This window comes from Lissotriton helveticus, chromosome 8 (assembly GCF_964261635.1).
Source record: "Lissotriton helveticus chromosome 8, aLisHel1.1, whole genome shotgun sequence".
NCBI lineage: Eukaryota > Metazoa > Chordata > Amphibia > Caudata > Salamandridae > Lissotriton > Lissotriton helveticus.
Genome location: NC_136069.1, coordinates 1,728,998,131 through 1,729,020,155, shown reverse-complemented (window position 1 = coordinate 1,729,020,155; position 22,025 = coordinate 1,728,998,131). Strand labels below are relative to the sequence as shown.

The 22,025-nt window shown below is 49.8% G+C and overlaps 1 protein-coding gene across 4 annotated transcripts in view; it reads left to right on the top strand.

Annotated features, from left to right (window-relative positions):
• LOC144773669 (uncharacterized) overlaps positions 1 to 22,025 on the top strand; it is a 105,701-nt gene that overhangs the window by 5,911 nt on the left and 77,765 nt on the right. The window contains exon 3 of one of the 4 annotated variants that reach the window (XM_078658819.1): positions 18,980 to 19,086. The exons of the other annotated variants lie outside the window; for them this stretch is intronic. The gene's annotated coding sequence lies outside the window, so the exon portion shown is untranslated. The remainder of the gene's footprint in view (positions 1 to 18,979; positions 19,087 to 22,025) is intronic. 4 annotated transcript variants of the gene reach the window in all.

Here is a 22,025-nt window from a genome sequence, read left to right as displayed (position 1 = left end):
GACCAAGAGCGGGAGAGAGAGAGAAATATATTCTAGGATAGCTGAGTGGACTAAAGCGATTACCCGAGACATTTGCCTGGGACTTGTAGACTAAAACTAGCGTCACATCTTTCTGACGTCAAAGAATCGAGAACCATTGAGTCGGGTAACACAGACACCTGTTTGGCGCGCCTGGAGATGAGTAGGAGTCTGCAATGCGCTGTATCAAAGGTCGCTATCAGCTGTCCAAGAGTCAGAGACTTTTTAAAAAAAAAAAATGTGTGTGTGTCTAGATCCCATGAAGGGATTGTGGGTCTAAAAGCAGATGCACTGGAAGTAGGGGAGAAGGAGGTGCTGCAGCCCCCACCCCTATAAATCCTTGATGGCGGACAGATGTAAAATTAATAATGAAAACACCTTACATTTTTTGTCCTGAAGCACATTTACTATGCGTTCAACTACAAAATGTTTCACGGCAGCCAACTTTGTTTGATAAAGTGCTGCTAAATATTTAAAAATGTTTAGCTCTGCCTGCAATTCCTTTCTCTTACAACACTCTGGATTTTATTTTTTTAATATTAACTTACGAAACTCTTGGGCGGGTGCAGATTGAAGAAGTCCCTGGTGTTCAAGAGGTTTTCTTACATATAGAAAGACACGTGCTTACTTTACAAAGTACAAACAAATCAATATAAACATCCGCAGCATGGGAAGTACAGTCTAGGGGCGCTTAACTTAAGTTTGGAGATGTCAGTGTAAAGCACCCTTCTCCACCAAGCCGGGGTGCCAACTTTCGTGTAGCGCTGTGAGGAGGAGGGAGGGGGGAGAGAGTACGCTGTGCATACCAATGGCGAGGGAGGGCAGGTCCAGCGGAGACTGCAGAGGAAGAGGCTGAAGGTGGGAGGGCGGGGGAGATAGCGAAAGGGTGATAGAAGAGGCATGGGGGCGGGGGAGAGCATTCCTTTGAAGTGTGAAGCTCTCGGCATTGCTGTGGCGGGTCTGATGCGAATACAGATCGTTATGTGGTGGTCTGCTTTTACCACAATATAATGCCTACTTTTGTAAGGAGTTAGTTCAACTGAGATTGAGATCGGATTTGCCCAATGATTTCTTTTGTCTTCTGTTTTAAACTATTGTGGGACCATAGTTGATGTGATGGTCTTGAAACCTCCAGATTTCTATTGAAGTCAGACTGGTGCCTCTGAAGACATGCGACCATCTGAACCCTTAAGAGGCACTACCGCTCGCCCTAAAGAGAAGGGACCGTTGCGTGATTGACTCCTAACAATGGAGAAAAATATAAATGACGTCAGCTTTTTAGCTTCTTCCCTGCTCCTGTATTTCGTCTGTTTGTCTATGTAGGTGGCATCGCCCGGTTGGAGACTTGATGTCTGTTCTTCTCTTGTGCATAAAGGTATATTGGTCAGTAATCTGCGCTAAGCAGGGTGTGCAGCTTTTCACACGTTTGTGAAAGACTGTCTTTTGTGCAGATGCCTGCTCCTACTTACTCCGCCTCCTTGCAGAGTGCACCTATGGTAACTGGTTTCGACGCTCAAGCTGCTCCAACCTGTTCTCATCGCCATTGTAGACATGAGTCTGTCCATCAACTGCGTTTTTTGCAATTTTCACCCGAGTGGGATGGGTATGCTCAGACGTGAGTCCCAGGCTCTCCACACCACTGGAGTCAAGCTATCCAGGCTGATGAAGGCTGATAGCCAGAAACCGGTCCTTGGATGCTTGATTCCGGTCTGGGAAAGACATGGCTTGGTAGTTCGGACTGGACTGTTCCCATGAGGCACAGGGTCAGAGCTGATTTGCATATAGCCAGTGTCTAACCCAGGGTGGTGTGGAGTGCAAAAGAACGATGGATTTAGGCCCAGATCCTTGTACTGGGATGAATGTATGACATTGTTCTACATTCTGTCCATCAACTGTGTTTTTTGCAATTTTCACCCCGAGTGTGCTGGGTATGCTCAGACGTGAGTCTCAGGCTCTCCACACCACTGGAGTCAAGCTATCCAGGCTGAATGAAGGCTGATAGCCAGAAACCGGTCCTTGGATGCTTGATTCCGGTCCAGGAAAGACATGGCTTGGTAGTTCGGACTGGACTGTTCCCATGAGGCACAGGGTCAGAGCTGATTTGCATATAGCCAGTGTCTAACCCAGGGTGGTGTGGAGTGCAAAAAAACGATGGATTTAGGCCCAGATCCTTGTACTGGGGTGAATGTATGACATTGTTCTACATTCTGTCCATCAACTGTGTTTTTTGCAAATTTGCATGCTCGGCATGAGCTGCATTTGAAAAAACCCTTACGTGGGGACAGCCAGTTGCCAGTAGAACTGGATTCCGGACTGTTCCTCACCAGTTCATTCCGCATAGAGTATGCTCTCCTAAAGGTAACTGTTGGGGTTGTGGGGACAACTTCTCTCAGTGTATGATCAGTGAGTATAACGGGCCATTCTTTTTTGACGATATTCTTAATCTGCCTGGCCTGCCTGCTGTAACTTGTGATCAATCTAATCTCCCCTTTGCTATTGGAGCATGCTTCTGCCTCGTGTGTTCCTATTGGGGTCCAAAAGAGAGGAACGATTCAGGGCATTAGCTTTTCTCATGGCTATTTCCAGACTACTGGATGTATAACCCCTGGCCTCCAATCTCATCTTGGCCTCCAATTGGCAATGCTGTCTATCCTCAATGGTGCTGCATGCTCTATGTATTCGTAAAAACTTGCCGTTTGGAACACTAGCAATAGTGTGTTGGGGATGAAAGCTTCCTACGTGCAATATGGTATTCCCTGATGTTACCTACCTGTATAGACATGTTTCGATCTTCCCGGAGATAATCTTGACTTGGATGTGAAGGAAGTTGGCCACCATAGCATCAATATTAACAGTAAAATAAAGATTTAATGTATTTTCGTTGATCTTATTCACAAAACTCATTGCCTGATCTTTGGTTCCTCGCCAAATGATGAACATATCATCAATGTATCCCCAATATTTCACCACATGAGCTGACCACAATGTAGCATGCTGTACCCTGAGGATATGTTCCTCCCACCAGCCAACGTGGAGCCCCACATAGCTGGGCGAGAAACATGCCCCCATGGCCACACCTCTCAGTTGTTTAAACACCAAATTGTCAAACATGAAAATATTGTTGTGTAGACATTTGCTAATCATTTTGATTAACATTTGGTTGTGGCGGTACATATGGATTGGTCTTCTACCAAGATAAAATTCCACAGCTCTTATGCCGTCCATGTGGGCGATACTTGTGTATAAAGCGGATATGTCCATTGTCAAAAATAAATAATCATCTGACCACTCAGTTACTCAATAAATGTAGAAATTCCGTTGTGTCCCTGATATAGGCCGGAAGGCTGGTCACAAACTCCTGAAGATAAAAAGTCTATATATTTCGGAGTGTTCTCAAAGGTGCTGTTAATGGATGACACAATGGGTCACCCAGGAACCGGAGTCTCTTTCTTATGCACCGTTGGTATATAATATATATTGGGCAAAATAGGATGATCTTTGTTGAGAAACTTATATTCATCCTTGGTGATAAGTCCTTCACTCTTCCACTCATTTAAATCATCCCTATATGATTTAATGATTGTTTGTACTGCTGCCATATTTGTTTTAGTGTAACATTCACCATCATTGAGGTGCCGATAGGCCTCTTTAATATAGTCTTTTTTCCCCAAAGAACGATATTACCAGCTTTATTAGATTGATTGATGACTATGGTGTTATCTTTTTTGAGTTTGTTCATCGGGGTTGAATAGCTTTGCATTTGTTGGTTCGGTGGCCGTTGTTTTGCTTTGCTATTATGTTGCAATTTTTTTAGTTCCTAAAAAATATTAGTTATATATATATATATATATATATATATATATATATATATATATATATATATATATATATATATATATATAGGGCCATCTTATCACAAACAAGATTAATTCTCCTGCAAAGATCTTCAGTCACCTCGCACCGTCACCTCTGTGGCCTGTTGTTTTGTAAAGCTGCACGAGGTCCTCCTGCGACTCCGGTGCCTTCGGCCTGTTAGTCCTGTGGAGGATCATCTATGACTTCCTTGGCCTCACCTGATTACTCGGGGCCTGCCCTCACTCCCCTGTTTGTGGTGAGTCTCCTTGACATTGCTGGTCCTCTTCCCACCACTTCTTGACTTCCTGCATGGGTTGCTTTTGCCAAGGTTTGTTGGTGCTCTTGCCGGACCCCGACCCCTCAGCACTCGACATCTATCCTCAAGCACCCAACATCGGTGGACATTTGTCTACTAAGCCACTGGTCACTCCTAAGTGACCCAGACTCTGTCCCCTCTGCTTTCAGGTACTCTTCATCAAGGATCTACGTTTTGGACCAGACTAGACTAACATCCGGCTGTGAGTGGGGAGTGTATGGTAATCCCAATGTCCTGTCACTCCTGACACTAAAATCCAGTTTGAGGCAGCCACCATTCCCACAACAAACTCAGAGACAGAAATCTGATTGGACAAAAGATCTGTCAAGCCGAGTTTTGCACCATGCTGTCAAAAGGAGGCCCTCTGCCTCGTCCTGCGTATTGTATTGAGCTTGGATGAGTCATCATTGCCCATTGGGACCAACCTACTATTTGGTCCTTGGAGACATTTCACACCCCATTGGCATCTATTGCGGCTAATAACTGTCTGGGCTACTGCTGGAGAGCTGGGGACATGTTGCTGTCAAGAAATGGTATTATTCCTTTTCTTCATAATCCACTTTTAAATACCATGGGCCCTACTTTGTGGGTACAAGATTTACAGAGGGATAGCTTACTCATATTTAAAGGGAGCTTTTTACCTGCCAAAAGGGCTATTTTGAAAGGTACTATGACAAGGTTTTACAATGACGCATTCAGGCCTGAAGCTATGTTTGGATTGCCACTGTAGTGAATGGCACAGTAGATGCTGCAGTCCACTAGGTGTTCAGATTGTACCCATGGCTTGGAGGCTAAAAGCCATCAGGGCTCAAATAATCATAAAAAAGTTACTAGAGCTGTGAACTGGTCTCATCCCCATTGTCACACAGTTCACTTTACAAAATCCTCTAACTTCAGTCGTAGGAAGACAAGTAAATGTAGGAAGACAAACTGACTTTTGACCTCTGTCTCTGAAAGAGGGGAAATGTGACAAGGTAACAAGATTTAAAGACACCTTTTTTGCTCAATCACTTTGTGAGCCAGCAGAACACCTGTTGTCAACTCGCCAGAAGGGGCGAGTAGTCCCTAAAAAAATAGCTTGTCCTGATTAAATCTGGCTCATTGTGGCTAGTGGATGTGTGATCCCTGACCATATACTAATACTAGGGACATATACACAATTCAAACATACTAATCCGTAGTACACCATTGTAGGTTTGTTTAAAAGGGGAGCACAAGCACTTCACTCCTGGTTGTCTTGGGAAATGTGCACAGAGTTCTAAAGCAGCAAACAGTAGGGTCCGTCACACGTGAAAAATCCAGATGTGATCAGGCAGAAAAGGGAGATTTCCTGCACAAAGTATATATAAAAGACCACCAAATAAACACATCAGGGCCCCTCCTCTAGGTCCCTCTTGGGGGTAAAGTTGCCGATTTGGGTTGGCCACAGAAGGCAAATGGCTGTGGCGCGCACAAACTGCGCATTTCTTGGTGAGGGTTATAGAGTAGATGTTGGAAGTGGGATCCCCGGCTGGCCAGGGCTTTCGCCAAAGTCAGTCAGAGACCACCACACCCAAGTCAGGGCAAGGGAGTTACACGCCAAGATAACCCCTACTCACCCTCTAGGTAACGTGGCGCGAGCAGCAAGGCTAAACTTGGAGGCGATGTAGGCTAAGTATTTGCGCACGCACCCCAGCAACAACAACCAAAGGCCCACCACAAAGGAAACTCCACACAAGGTTATATAAAAATAGCCTTTGTATTACACCAAAACACATTAGATAAAACACACACTTTACAATGTGCCAGAGGCACGGGCAGAATTTACAAGGGGATATGTACAAGACAGGGCCACCTGGACCACTGTCAGGAATCAGAAGTAGCACTTTCAGAAATAGCACTTAGTACATAGAATATAGCACAAAATAGCACACAACCAGTAATCACTGGTAACCAGGATCTCACTAGCACCACCTGTACTAGGGAGAAAACAACCACCTATGTATTACAATACCTGTAGGGGTGTAAGAGGAAAACACATGATGCAAGGCATAACATTCATTCAGAGGTGTAAAGAGGAAAACACATGCTGCATCACAATACATTCAGAGGTGTAAAGAAATAACATTGCGCAAAACTTAGATCAGTCACCACCTGTGACTGTCCCTGTGTCCCAATGTCAGGGCCTAAACGTCGCAGTTGCCCACAAAGTGCTGGGCAACTGGTGCAGGGAAAGTTAGGGCAACGTTGGAGCCTCTCTGGGCTCAAGAACCACCACTGTGGCACTGCGGAGCCTCGCTGGGCTCCTGGACAAGTAAGGGGGCTGCTGAGCCTCTCTCAGGCCCTTCTTTCCAGGACCACTGGGCCCCAGAGCCTCTCAGGGCTCTCAAAACGAAAATGGGCAATGAGCCTTTCTCAGGGCTCTCACAAAACCAGCAGGCCCCCTAGAGCCTCTCTGGGCTCGGTAAACAAATAGCGCCTCGAGCCTCTCTGGCTCTAGTTGGAGTCCCCCTCTTGGGGACTCGAATTGCCCAGAAATGCCCCCTAAGAGCCTCTCTGGCTCTGAAACACAATGGTGGGGCTCACGAGCCTCTCTGGGCTCTGCAAAGCAACTGGTGCCCCCGGGGCACCTCGTGGCTCCAAGAAAAGGCTCCCACTCGTTGGAGTCGCTCCCGGGGGACTCGGGATCAAGGGAGGCCCCACGGGCCTCTCAGCACTAAGGCCTGCACGGGAGGGGCGGGGCGGGCACCGGCAATGTGCCCCGACACCCCCCTCTCCTTTGGATGCACTCACCGGGTTCCCGCCGTCGCGCTGGGTCTCGGCGGCGTCTCTGCTCCGCCGGCGCTTCCCCTCTCCCCGGGGCTCTCCTCACTTTCCTGGAGCCTCGGGGGGGACAGGTGCCGGCTTCTTCTTCTCGCGCTGCTCCTCGCTGGGTCTCTCTCCTCCTGGGGGCCGGGGCAGGACGGGACTTCCTGTTGTCCCGCTACAGCCTGCCTGACTTCCGGTGACTGGGGGCCGCCAATGGCAGCGCGGCCCTCGGTCGGGAGGCGGGCCCTCGAGGCAAACTCCGGGCAGCGGCGGTGAACCCTCCAATTTAGATAGCAGGCGAGGTGGGCTCTCGCTATGGCCACGACAATAGCGGCACAGTCCCTGGCGAGGTGGGCACTCGCCAGGGGCTTCCAAATTGGCAAATAGAGCAGGAAAAAGCACCCAGAGCGCTCTCAAGCGCCAAATGAAATTTAAAGCGCTCCCTGCGCTCAAATGGCAATTTCAAGCGCTATTAAGCGCTGGGTCACAGCAAAGCGCCCTCAAGCGCCAAAAGTCAATAAAAAGCGCTCCCAGGCGCTAGGGGCTAATAAGCCCAGCAGAAGTCCTCCTTGGTAGGCAGGGGGGCAAGGCTGGGCCCAGAGCCAGCACACTGGGTCTCCAGGCAGGGAGACACCCCAAGTGGCGGTCCTCTGGCCCAGCAGCAGCAACAGCAGCCCCCTCAGGATCCTGGAAGAGAACAACTTCAGTGGGGACACAGCCCCATTTTTATACAGTGCATTCCTTTGTTCAAGGGTGTAGAGTGGGGGCGGAACCAGTCGCAGCTGGTTCTTGAGTACTCTGTTTACCTCAACCACCCTCTCTATTCACTGGCAGGGCTTGGGTCATTAGACACACCACAGGGGGGCGGAGCCAGCATTGTGTGGGGAAAACCCAGCCCATCCAGGACACAGGTACACTCCTCCCACACATTACTCATGCAGATCTCCCACTCACCACCGGGCAGACCCATCCAGACTTCCTGGAGCCTGGCATACCAGCCAGCTCCAGCCAATCACACGCCAGCACCCTCACAGCACACGTACAGCCATGTCTAGAAATGGCGCTTCGCTACTAGACACATACATGCTGCATACACCATCTCGCAGCATTCACTCTCACGAGTTCACACATACCAGACTCAAGCCTGTACACCCCACGCATCAGGAACTACCAGGGACACATACATTCCCCATGCATTCCTATGGGCGGGCAGGCCTAGCTCAGCACATGCACTCAGAGTGCACACGCACTTTCCACTGGGACACAGTGAAAGTGCGCACAATCCAAAAATCACCATCTCCAGGTCACCATTTCAAGCAAAAAGTCTAGGGGTGAACCTGCCCTAAGGGCCAAAGTCCAACATAACCCCCTTCCAGCCAAAACGCAGGGGAGACCAATCACCACCGTGATGGACTTCCCTGCTTGGGGCGATAGAACACGGACGCGGGCCCACAACTGCAGGGACACCCTCCTGTTCTACGCCATGGTGAACCCAGGGGATTCCTTCTAAACACACTGTCTGGACCAACTGGGCTACCCCACTGGTACTCCCAAGTTGTCCGCGGCCAGGACCAGGCCCTGGGCCACCCAGGTGCCACTGGTCCATGCCAATTCGCAGAGCGGGGGGTAGTAACCCCTGGCACATAGGAGCCATTTTCCACTCTTCCTGTCTGCAAGACAGGACTAGACTGCCACTGGTTCTCCAGCCTAAGGCCTACAACCTCAGGCGGACCAGGAGTCTCAGGGAAGGCTCTCCTCCCCCTACCTCTTCTCCTAGGGTTCCTCCTCCCTCTGCGAGGGGTACCCCTAGAACGCCATTCCAACCCAGGACTTATCCACTCAGGTTGCACCGGGGTCAGAGGTGGGCTCTCCCACCCTCTGCACCCCCTTCCAGAGGTCTGCCCTCTCCCACCTGGAGAAGTTCCTCTGGAAGAAGAACCGGTCAGGACACTGGTTACAGTCGTCCTACCCTTCAGGTCAGGCTGATCCTGAACCTGGCCTCCCAACCTCTGGTCTAGAACCTTCGGTGGAACAATTGCCTGGCACTCCAGGACTTCTGGGGATTCACACGCAATCCCCCTGAGGCTAACAAATGTCACATCTGTTGCGTGACTGTCTGTCTGGCGCAGATCTCCCGCCCTCTGTCCACCTGACAGTGCGTGACGATCCCCCAGACCAGAAGTGTTGTTACCATGGTCACTACACGGGAACCTAGCCCAACTGGGTAGTCCCTGACCCACTGGTCCTTCCACTGGGGAACTCCCCCAATCACTCCTCACTCTGGACTCCTGTACCCTCCCTACCGGAGCGGTACCGCCAGACTCTAGAACCACAGGAGCTCTGGTTACAGACACTCCAGGTCCTCTACTCACTAGGAGATCTTCCTCAAATGGGCTAACAGGACAGCCTAGGTCCCCAACCTGGTGTTCCCTCAAGAAACCACCCAGGTTCTGAGACAGGGCTTCGGGCCTCTGGGGGCTCTCAGCCACCCACTGACTCCTGCTCCACTGAGCCAGGCAGTCAGCCCCTACACCCTTCTCACTATACTGGGACCTAGCTGGGCTACACTGAGCCTCTTCCACCACGCTGGGCTGGAAGATCCCTGAACCACTACTTTTGGAGTCACTCACCAATGACCCTAGAGAACCTCTGGCCCTTTCCCAGCGGTCGGCTTCCCTTGCCAGTAACTCTGTATCAGTAAATCCAACTTGCAACAGGTGTTGGCGCAACTCTGGCGAACAACCACTGAGCACCTGCTCTTTGACTATAAGATCAAACAAGACTTCAAAATCAGAGTCAGTGTGAACCTCTACCCAAGCCCACAGTGCTCCACAACATTCATCCTCAAACTTCTCCCACGACTGGTGAGGCAGCTTCCTACTGCCCCTGAATTTCAACCTATACTCCTCCTCTTGGGAAACAGGTACCAGACTGGGGGAACTGGGACTGGGATTTCCTACACTGGAATCTAAATAGCTGCCACCACTGGACCCAACCCTCCCTGGGGGATCCAGAAACTCAACACTGCGCGCAGGGGATAGTCTACCCTAAAGAGCTACTTCGCCTCTGGTGGAGGCCCTCTCAGCCTCCTCTATCCTTTCCTGCGCTAAGACCCTCTCGGTCTCTAGCTGTTGCTTTCTAATGCCCAGCTGTGCCATAGCCTGGGCATGCTCCAACCTGAGCCTCTCTAAAGCCAGCTGGTGCTCCCTTTCTCTCCTCCTATCTTCCAGCTCCTCTGGGGACAGGGAAAGGGATGAGGCGCTGCCTCCTATGCTGGACCCAGCAAGGGACTCCCTATCTATGGGGTCCTCACTATCTGCTGGCGTCCCTGTGCTATCATTTTCTTCCTCCTCTTCTGAATCTTCAGGGCTCCCCACAGACCCACCACCCTCCTGGTGTGAAGCCCGGGCCCTTTCCTCACTGCGCTCAAGGTCCCACTGACACTTTTGCCATAGGATCAGGCTGCTCCTAAGTTCGGACTGAGTGTCTAACTCATCCACCCCTATGTCTCTCTCTTCACAGAACCTTACCAACTCTCCCATACTGTATCTAAACAGATCACAGACATCAAAAGCAGGCACCATTCTGGCGGACGTTCTAGTGAAGAGATCACACAGGGAACCTAGGGGTCTGAGCTAACACAGGAGTACACAATTCACAAGGTATTCAGCAAGCTCTCTACCCCAGAGAACTCACACTCACTTGCCTAGTGCCACACACCATTCATCCACACACAACCCCCCCCTCGGACTAGTAAGGCAGTTTCTACCACCCCTGACTTCTCAACCTGACCACAAGTGACACAGGTACCAGACTCTGGGCGCGGGGCAGGGGAACAAATGCACTGGACACAATTGCACAATGATACCTTCAGGAGAAGAAAATATGAAACTTCCAAAAAACAATCCCCTTAAAATGTGGTCATCTAAAATGCAGAGTTTTGTGGTGCAGCCAGCCGCTACTAAGGTACAAGGCAAACACAAATCCTTATCCCACCGCTTGCCGCCAATGTTGGAAGTGGGATCCCCGGCTGGCCAGGGCTTTCGCCAAAGTCAGTCAGAGACCACCACACCCAAGTCAGGGCAAGGGAGTTACACGCCAAGATAACCCCTACTCACCCTCTAGGTAACGTGGCGCGAGCAGCAAGGCTAAACTTGGAGGCGATGTAGGCTAAGTATTTGCGCACGCACCCCAGCAACAACAACCAAAGGCCCACCACAAAGGAAACTCCACACAAGGTTATATAAAAATAGCCTTTGTATTACACCAAAACACATTAGATAAAACACACACTTTACAATGTGCCAGAGGCACGGGCAGAATTTACAAGGGGATATGTACAAGACAGGGCCACCTGGACCACTGTCAGGAATCAGAAGTAGCACTTTCAGAAATAGCACTTAGTACATAGAATATAGCACAAAATAGCACACAACCAGTAATCACTGGTAACCAGGATCTCACTAGCACCACCTGTACTAGGGAGAAAACAACCACCTATGTATTACAATACCTGTAGGGGTGTAAGAGGAAAACACATGATGCAAGGCATAACATTCATTCAGAGGTGTAAAGAGGAAAACACATGCTGCATCACAATACATTCAGAGGTGTAAAGAAATAACATTGCGCAAAACTTAGATCAGTCACCACCTGTGACTGTCCCTGTGTCCCAATGTCAGGGCCTAAACGTCGCAGTTGCCCACAAAGTGCTGGGCAACTGGTGCAGGGAAAGTTAGGGCAACGTTGGAGCCTCTCTGGGCTCAAGAACCACCACTGTGGCACTGCGGAGCCTCGCTGGGCTCCTGGACAAGTAAGGGGGCTGCTGAGCCTCTCTCAGGCCCTTCTTTCCAGGACCACTGGGCCCCAGAGCCTCTCAGGGCTCTCAAAACGAAAATGGGCAATGAGCCTTTCTCAGGGCTCTCACAAAACCAGCAGGCCCCCTAGAGCCTCTCTGGGCTCGGTAAACAAATAGCGCCTCGAGCCTCTCTGGCTCTAGTTGGAGTCCCCCTCTTGGGGACTCGAATTGCCCAGAAATGCCCCCTAAGAGCCTCTCTGGCTCTGAAACACAATGGTGGGGCTCACGAGCCTCTCTGGGCTCTGCAAAGCAACTGGTGCCCCCGGGGCACCTCGTGGCTCCAAGAAAAGGCTCCCACTCGTTGGAGTCGCTCCCGGGGGACTCGGGATCAAGGGAGGCCCCACGGGCCTCTCAGCACTAAGGCCTGCACGGGAGGGGCGGGGCGGGCACCGGCAATGTGCCCCGACACCCCCCTCTCCTTTGGATGCACTCACCGGGTTCCCGCCGTCGCGCTGGGTCTCGGCGGCGTCTCTGCTCCGCCGGCGCTTCCCCTCTCCCCGGGGCTCTCCTCACTTTCCTGGAGCCTCGGGGGGGACAGGTGCCGGCTTCTTCTTCTCGCGCTGCTCCTCGCTGGGTCTCTCTCCTCCTGGGGGCCGGGGCAGGACGGGACTTCCTGTTGTCCCGCTACAGCCTGCCTGACTTCCGGTGACTGGGGGCCGCCAATGGCAGCGCGGCCCTCGGTCGGGAGGCGGGCCCTCGAGGCAAACTCCGGGCAGCGGCGGTGAACCCTCCAATTTAGATAGCAGGCGAGGTGGGCTCTCGCTATGGCCACGACAATAGCGGCACAGTCCCTGGCGAGGTGGGCACTCGCCAGGGGCTTCCAAATTGGCAAATAGAGCAGGAAAAAGCACCCAGAGCGCTCTCAAGCGCCAAATGAAATTTAAAGCGCTCCCTGCGCTCAAATGGCAATTTCAAGCGCTATTAAGCGCTGGGTCACAGCAAAGCGCCCTCAAGCGCCAAAAGTCAATAAAAAGCGCTCCCAGGCGCTAGGGGCTAATAAGCCCAGCAGAAGTCCTCCTTGGTAGGCAGGGGGGCAAGGCTGGGCCCAGAGCCAGCACACTGGGTCTCCAGGCAGGGAGACACCCCAAGTGGCGGTCCTCTGGCCCAGCAGCAGCAACAGCAGCCCCCTCAGGATCCTGGAAGAGAACAACTTCAGTGGGGACACAGCCCCATTTTTATACAGTGCATTCCTTTGTTCAAGGGTGTAGAGTGGGGGCGGAACCAGTCGCAGCTGGTTCTTGAGTACTCTGTTTACCTCAACCACCCTCTCTATTCACTGGCAGGGCTTGGGTCATTAGACACACCACAGGGGGGCGGAGCCAGCATTGTGTGGGGAAAACCCAGCCCATCCAGGACACAGGTACACTCCTCCCACACATTACTCATGCAGATCTCCCACTCACCACCGGGCAGACCCATCCAGACTTCCTGGAGCCTGGCATACCAGCCAGCTCCAGCCAATCACACGCCAGCACCCTCACAGCACACGTACAGCCATGTCTAGAAATGGCGCTTCGCTACTAGACACATACATGCTGCATACACCATCTCGCAGCATTCACTCTCACGAGTTCACACATACCAGACTCAAGCCTGTACACCCCACGCATCAGGAACTACCAGGGACACATACATTCCCCATGCATTCCTATGGGCGGGCAGGCCTAGCTCAGCACATGCACTCAGAGTGCGCACGCACTTTCCACTGGGACACAGTGAAAGTGCGCACAATCCAAAAATCACCATCTCCAGGTCACCATTTCAAGCAAAAAGTCTAGGGGTGAACCTGCCCTAAGGGCCAAAGTCCAACAGTAGAAAATACAAGACAGGGAGAGGAAACAGAACATCCCTCTATTCTGACGTTCAAATCTCAGAGCTTGGGGCCCTGTGATTAAAAGCGTGGCATTGGGGTGGATTATTTCACTGTAGAGAATAGTATGATGAGTCTAGGTCTTAAGCACATGTCATTATTAGTGTCATTCTACCCTAAGACTTGGATGGAACACTTAAAAATGGTGCTTTTCGAACCACACATGGCCATTAACTTTATGTTCAACGTCCCGGGATTTAAAGTAGGTGTGCCAAGAAGTGCAGTCTTTCTCTTCGCAGCTCTCCATGCCCTTTTATTTATTGACGGTAATGCTTGCAATTTTTGCAACCTTTTGCAATAGTGATAACATTTTAAAGTCTCGCCTATGCAGCGCGCATGCGCTGCATAGGAGGAGACATTTAGGAATCAATTCACTTTTTTGGGCAAAAACGTGCACGCTTTGCATTGCTTTCAATGGCAACGCATGCACGTTTTGCGAGTCCCTTACGGGAGCGAGCTTTGAAACCATCTGTTTATAATTAACTTGCAAACAGATGGTGCCCCCACTCGCTCCTGCAAAGGAAAAGTGCCACTGAAACCCCTTTAAGTGAGCGTCGCTTTAACTTTAACGCGGCCGCGTTGCCACCCTTGTCTTCCCTTCTCGCTGTCTTCAAGTCTTCCTTTTGCGTTTGCTACGCTTTCACTCCCCTTATGTTATTATTCTTTCTAGTCGTTTATTTTCCGTTTATTTTCCCTTGGTCACTTCCTGTATTTTGCTCGCTAGATATCGTTTATTTTTCCTTTTTTTAGGTCTCTCCTGGCGTTGGTGCGCGAAGCGCTGTCGCCAGCGAGACTTATTGTGGTTGTGTTACCTCTCAAGTGGTACAGACCGGGGCACATGCAGGCGATTGGGGTCTGTGAACGCGCACGTACAGCCACGTGCCTGTCCCCCTACCGTTCTCGCAAGCCAGCATGCAGTTTCACTTTCCATTCCCCCCCCCCTTCCGTCAGCTCCACGGAGACAGCTTTTTCTGCATTAAGCTTCGTATCTCTATTTCTTCATTAAGCTTCGTATCTCTATTTCTTCATTAAGCTTTGCATCTCTATTTCTACATTAACCTTCGTCTCTGTGTTAGCATTAAGCATTCTATCTTTCGCGGCGAAGATACAACCATTAGGGTAAGCTTCTTAAACTGATTCCGTACGAACCCCCCTCCCCCCAAACACTTATGCTCCAATGGAGGGGACATCAGAACCTTTCCTGTAAGTCTTTTCGCTGAGGGGGAGTGACCTTTGCTTCTTTCTATCCGAAGAGTCCTTCTACCCCCCCCCACCCCCCCCCCCCCCCCACCCAAGACCTTTGGAGAGGGAACCGTAAGCCCTTGATTTTCCCAGGGTTTTGTACTCACTTCGGCCGGGCTCCAGTGCTGCTCGGAAAAGCTGAGCATGCTGAGAAGCAGGCCCGCGGCCTGCTCAGGGTATATGCTCAGAGGCCAATCCCGGAGAGGCACGTCAGCCCGTCCCCAAGAACACGCTCCTTATACCCGCCCTGAGTGCAAAGTCCGCCCCGCCAAGAACCCGCCCACCATCTTCCCAACTCCGTAATGGGGGCGGCCCCAAAACGTGGAAACTCCTCCCACGGCTCAACCCAGCTGCCTGTTTATGTCCTTGCATCCAGACAAGTGACATAACACCTACAAATCACCACTATTGCCTTTGTCAATTGTTGTTAGTTGTATAAGATAAATAAGTATCAATACTTGTTTCCTTAAGGTAACCGCATTAGCATGTCCCCGCGCTCGGTCCTCCGATCCAAAGTGAATATGTGCAAGAAGCAGGAAAGGGGACGCTTCTTCTAGTCTCCCGCCAGAATGAGGTGCCCTCACCCTGCGTCACTCGTAGTGCAGTGCCTCCTCCAGCTCGTGAGTCTTGCTTTTGTTTTAATTATTAATAGTGGGAGACTCCTTCGCAGCCCTAAAGTCTTTTAAATGTTTGTAAACGTCACTAGAGGGATTTGCAGTACAATTGCAATTTCTGAATGTGGCGTGTTGCGCGCTGGCTTATCCAACAATTTGGAAGTGCTTCGTTATGATGAGATGGTGTCCAGGGGGTCATAGGTGCAGTGGCACCGGGTACCAAAGCTCAGAGGGGGCATTGATCCCTGATAATTGCTGTACTTTACTGCACCAAAAGTAGTCAAAAGGGCCACCTCCTTTGCTCGCACCACAGCCCAGGGAGTCTTTGCTGCCGACGTCCAGGTGAGAATGTTATCACTTTGGGTGAATATGTCCTGTTAACAGCACATCTGCCGGTGATGCAAACCAGGCCGAGAGGGCGCGGCCACGGGTCATGCTTTACGTGGGGGGCCCGGCTCCCTCCTCTGGAAAACAGATGCACGGACTGGACCCCCGGCGTGGAACTTTCCCTCATTTCCAACTACTCTTGCATTTTTTCTGAGGCCGTGTCACATTTCAAGCGCGCCCTGCTTCCCACAGCAGCACACTGTTGGGCTAAAAATACCTAGAGGACAAAGAAACATCACTATTTGCACGAGAGATAGTGCTCGCACTGTTCTTATCTAATATATTGTGTAGTATGACGGTTTGTGATCTGATCCCAGGGTGCAGTTAGGATATTGTTTGGGTTATTATTTAGAAAGAAGCTTGTAAAAAAATAAAAAATAGGCTTTTTAAAAAAAAATTAAGCAAAATCATAGCCTCGTAGGGAATCTTCTCTCCACGTCATCCATCATGCTGGTGTCCCCGCCCTCCACCTTTCTCACCATTTTAATCTTTCTACAATAGCCCCTCCCTTTCTTCGTCTTGAAAACATTAAAGAGATTTGGCCAAAACTGGCACCATCTGTGTCTACTGTCCATGCTCACTTTTCTGTTCTGCCCTCTGCCCAGGCGCGGCTGGTCATAAAAGGCGGTGGGCAACAGGCTGTACCCTGGCTCTGAAGTCATCTTTTCTTTTGACATTCTTATGCTGTGTCTCGGCGCCGGGAAACCCTTTCTGGGTAGCTGTAGCGCCTTAGAAATGGAAAAAATAAAATAATAAATAAATAAATCTCTGGGCGTGGGGTGGCCTGCATTCACAAAGCGGCACATGCTTGTTTTAACAAGGCGCCATACAGCGCTTTCACTTTCACAGTAGCTCCCCATCTCTGTGTTTATCAGGGTTCACGCTCTCTACAGTCAGCATCTTAGCGGCTGGAAGCCCGCTGCAGCAGTCACAAAGAGGTGTCGAAGGCCACTTGCAGGGCTCGTCAGTGATCAGCCTGGTGCCCCCCGCGGTCAGGTCACCAAGCCCGACCGGCTCAGCTGCTCCACTCTCAGGAAGCGTCCCCGATACAAGATCAGCCCTGCATTAGGAATCACAGGGAGCAAGGATGAGGTATGTGTTGACATGTGATCGTGTTTAAATATACATTTTCCGTGTACTATAGAATGCGATGCGGCCCGACCGACCTTAGTGTTTTACTGCTCTTTGTGTTCGGCAAATGTATTTGGTCACCCTTAAGCCACGCCCCTCCATGTGAGCTGCATGTTGAGCCGAAAGTGTACATCACGTATACTGCAGGAACACAAGCATGGCGGCACTAGGCAGCAAAAGGTGAGAGAGTGCAGGGCCAGGGCTTGTTTAAAGAATTGTGATCCCATCCGTACAAAGCTCCAGTCAGTGGTGGGCCGGTGAACCTGTCCTGCTCCGCTGCGGATGGTCAATGACCTCAGAAGCTGGTGACCAGCTCCCCTTGATTACTGCTCCCACCAGCGCACAATATTCAGGCCATCTCGTCACTTGGAAAGTGGCTTCTCTCAAGCTACCTGCAGTGTTTGCTCGGTGGCACAGGGGGGGTCTCGGCAGCCGAGCCTGGGACTGACGGCGGCATGGATACAAATGTAGAAACCGGTCCTCTAATACAATAAGAAAATACCTCATCAATACCAGTTGTAAACCTTTCAACCTCTCACCCCCGCCCTTAAACCTCATTTTATTGCCACTACTTTCCCCATTCAACAACTCATACCGTCAGTAACCCATAGTTGTTCATTCTTCATGCATCCATCCATACCAAGTCATTTGAGCATCTTTTAACCTTTTACCACTGTGATTTTAATATAGTACCTCTGAAAAGCTTCTGCATTTTAAAGAATGTTCTTTTTTACTTTAAAGACATTTTATCGTGTTTTTTTTTCTACGTGATTTGCATTCCAAATTATGTCGAGGCTTGCCGCGGAGCGGACGTCTGCCTCAGCTATCCCTGTTAATTTGTGGCTCACCCACCCCGAGATGCTTCACTAGTTTGTGGCCAAGCAGGGCAGTAGTAGGACTTTAAGCCTGTTCAATGGGATCTGGCGAGCCGATATAGAGCCCAGCCAGGCAATCGGGCGCTACATTGCCACCTTCCTATTTGAGGCAGGGGAAACTATTGCTGTTTTAAGACAAAGCACCAGACGCATGAAACCGCGCACAATCTAAACAAGCATTTGCAATGCACTAGGTCTTACTTTTGCAAGAGTTTGAGCTATTGGCATTGTAAATGACAATGCATTTTATTTATGTTTTAAAAACCTACACAAATAAAAGGCATTTTAATTTACAATACCAGTAGCTCAAAGTCTTGCAAATGCGAGACCTATTGCATTGCAAATGCTTGTTTTTTTACTATTGCTATTATAGGGCCCGGTAGCTGAAGCTGTATTCAGACCTAACACGATGTATACAGTGTTCTTTGCGTTCTAAAGAGAAAGGCGCCTATGTGGAACAGTGTTTTTTGCTTCCATTATTTTTTCAACAAAAGCGTTTATTGTTGCCAGTTTCAGTTAATGGTGTGCTGGGCTGTTCCGCGCTTCATCCTTCTGACCTTAGAGGGTGGGGTTGTAATCTGATCCCAGGACTGAAGGCAGTGAGACTCTGGGCTCCTTACTGGCACCGTCGCAGTGTGTCCTGGCGAACTGAAGAAAACTCTGTGTTGCCAAAAAGTGGAGCAAAGACTATTAATGCAAGTGTCCGAGTAGCTGGAATGTATTGTGACTGTAAGGGAGGTGCCCTTCGACGACCGCAGTTGGTAGAGTTGCGTCTACTTTTGTAGGCTCTGAAGTTCGTGTTTTCCTATAATTCAACCTGCCAGTTATGGGAAACAGCTTCTAAAATTGCCTGCCCATAATGCCCCATTACTGTCAGAATGGTAACATATACACATTTGCTGCTGATGCAAGTCAGTCCCTCCCACACCACAATAGTGCCTTTTATTTCATTCACAGACGACTCGGTGAAAATCTGAGCTCTGCGGATCGCCAGAAACAATCTCTGTATTCTTCCTATATTCACAGTGGGGGTGTGGACCGGTCCGGATTGGTTAATCCTTTACCAGCAGCTGCATGCACGGGCGTTTGCTGTGCCAAGTGTGACTTTCGACCATCAGTTGCAGTGATTGTAGGTAAAAGGCGCGCGTGCACTGCCTTGGAGTTAATCTGTGATGACAAATGTGTCGGAATAAGCTCTAATGGATACCATTTTCGAAAACACAGAAGGATTGAGGTACTGGGTTTTTAAGAACCGGCACAGAACCGGTAACCCAGCGGTGCCAGGGTACACCCAGAGACCTCGGGTTCTTCCTGATCCAGACCACAGAAACTCAGAGTCTTCTGGGTGAAGTCAAAGATCGATTTATTGGCTGCAACTAAGGTAACAGGTGTCCTAGAAGTACCACACACGGGGAAGTATATTCTCAGGAGACTGCTCGAATTTACAAAGTCAGGCTTCTCTCTTTATACAGAATATTCGGCTTCAGGCAAACATTCCCCGATTTTGCAATATATCATTTACAGGTTTTGGTTACAAAAGAAAAGCAGAGTCATGATGACATGTACATATTTCATGTCGTGCTGCCCACAACAAATCACCCGGCAAGGCCCAACATTTCATCAGATATCGCTGGACCCCTAATAAAACGGGCAGCTCCCTACCATAAAGCAAGTGAAGCAAAAGAGTGGAGACAGATGTGAGCGAGATACGGCAGGTGTGCGCGCTGAAATGGTTTTATGGCTTGTTGAGCCTAGATGCTATCTTGCTCGGCCACTGGGAGGGAAACTGACCTAACGAGTTCGGCCTGGGGCAATGGTTCCAACTTGTACAGGTCATAGGAAAGTCGATTAAGGTGTACGTGTCCTTGTGGAATCGAATTCAGCTGGATTAAGGCCTATGTAAAGGGCAACACACAATATGGAAGCCAAGGGTTCAGAACGCAAATGACGATTTCGAGGTGAAATCGTCACTCGATTGTGCTGAAAATATATGTCCATGGTATGCTCGTCATTCTCGGTCTTTTGATACCAAATTCGTCGTATTTCGACGAAGTTTTAATTCTCGAGTCCAGAATGATTATATGAACCCAGAATTTTCAGAACCACAGGATATGTCAAAATAAAAATAAGAAAAGTACAGTTTTTGGAATATGTACATGCATTGCTGAATTGTGGTTGCATCGAGAAGTTTCAAACACAATATTGTTGCGAATAATAATAATAATAAAGCTATTTTTAGAGCGCCTGGTTACACTCAAGACAGTGTGTCCCCGCGCTAAAATTGCTGCTGCTCCCAGCGAGAAAGAAGTCCAGAAGCAAGTGGCCCAAGTCAAAGGAGCAGGAGGACTTTATTAGTGTGGGAAGAGATGGGTTTTGAGTCTCAGTCTGAATCTAGTTTCAGAGGGTTCCATGCGTAAGGCAAGCAGGAGTTCATTCCAGTGTTTGCTTGCTAAAAACCTGAAGGAGCGACCTCCCATTCTGGCCTTATGGATGCGGGGAAGTTTGAACAACATCGCTCCGGCAGATCTTAAGTTCCGGATAGGACGATGGATGGTAAGGAGTTTACGCAAGTAACCTGGGCCCTTTCCCCTGGGCAATGCGGTGTGCAAATCATAACGCTTTAAACTTAATGCGTTCCTCAATAGGGAGCCAGTGTAGTTTAGATAGTGCTGTCTTTCCTGATGCTCTGCGCGGGAGGTTGAGCACCAGGCGAGTGGCAGCATTTTGAACGCACTGCAGTTGATGTATGTCTTTTTTGTTTAGGCCTAAGAGCATTGCATTGCCGTAGTCCAGGTGCGGTGTAACTAGGGCGTGTATGAGTGTCTTCCTGGCGCTAATGGGGAGAAGGTTAAGAACTTTGCGGAGAGTTCTGAGTATGCCAAAACATCTTCCAGTGACTTTGCTGACCTGTTGTTTAAAAGAAAGCTCGGCATCAAGCATAATTCCGAGATGTCTGACGGATTCTACCTGGGAGGGGATCACGCCCAATTCCGTGGGCCACCACGCATGCGACCAGGCAGAGGGTGATTTGCCAACAACCAGCAGTTCTGTTTTGTCGCCATTCAAGCGCAGGCAGTTGTTGTTCATCCATCTTGCCACAGATAGCATGCAGTTGGAAAAGTTGGTGGCATCATCCATCTGATTGTTCGTGAGTTTAATCATCAGTTGGGTATCGTCAGCATACGTGACGATATCCACTCCGAAGGCTTCCACAATGTGAACTAGGGGTTTCATGTAAAGATTGAACAACGTAGGGCTCAGACTTGAGCCCTGTGGAACCCCATGTCTCAGCTTACGGGGGGAAGACTTGAATGGAGGGCAATGCATCTGAAAGCTCCTATTGTCTAGAAAAGATCTTATCCATTCATAGGCAGATCCCTCCACTCCCATGTCTGAGAGGCGAGACCGCAGCGTTGAGTGCAGCACGGTGTCAAAGGCTGCATTAAGATCTAATAAAACCAACGCTGCTGTCTGGCCTTCATCCACTAACTGTCTAAGACATTCTGTGGAGAAGAGAACAGGTGACTCAGTCGAGTGACCTGCTCTGAACCCTCACTGTGTGGAATGGAGGAGAGATTCGTCCTCAAGGTATTTCATGAGTTGGCTATTAACCACCTTCTCCACCACTTTCGCACAGAAAGGAAGAAGGGATATGGGGCGGAGGTTCTGTAACTGAGAGATATGTATGTTAGGTTTTTTTTCCAAAGGGATGACTTGGGCCATTTTCCATACGTCAAGCGCATGGCACTCTTGAAAAGATAGAGTGACCATGTGTCTGATCTGATCAATCATGCATTCAAGGACTCCCTTACAGCGATTAGGAGAAATCACATCATGAGGGGAGCCAGACTGAATGCTGTTGACAATATTAAGCGTTTTAAATTCTCTAGCCTCTTGACTTGATGATTCTTACAGCTTAAAGTCTGTAGGATAAATAGGTAAGTGCATATGCGAAGCCTGCCACTTCGGCCGGTCCACTCTACTCTGGAACTGTTGGCCGATGTTTGCTGTTTTGCAGCCGCTGTGAAACGCGTCCCTCGGTGGTCTACGATTCTCCGTTACGGCCCCTCTT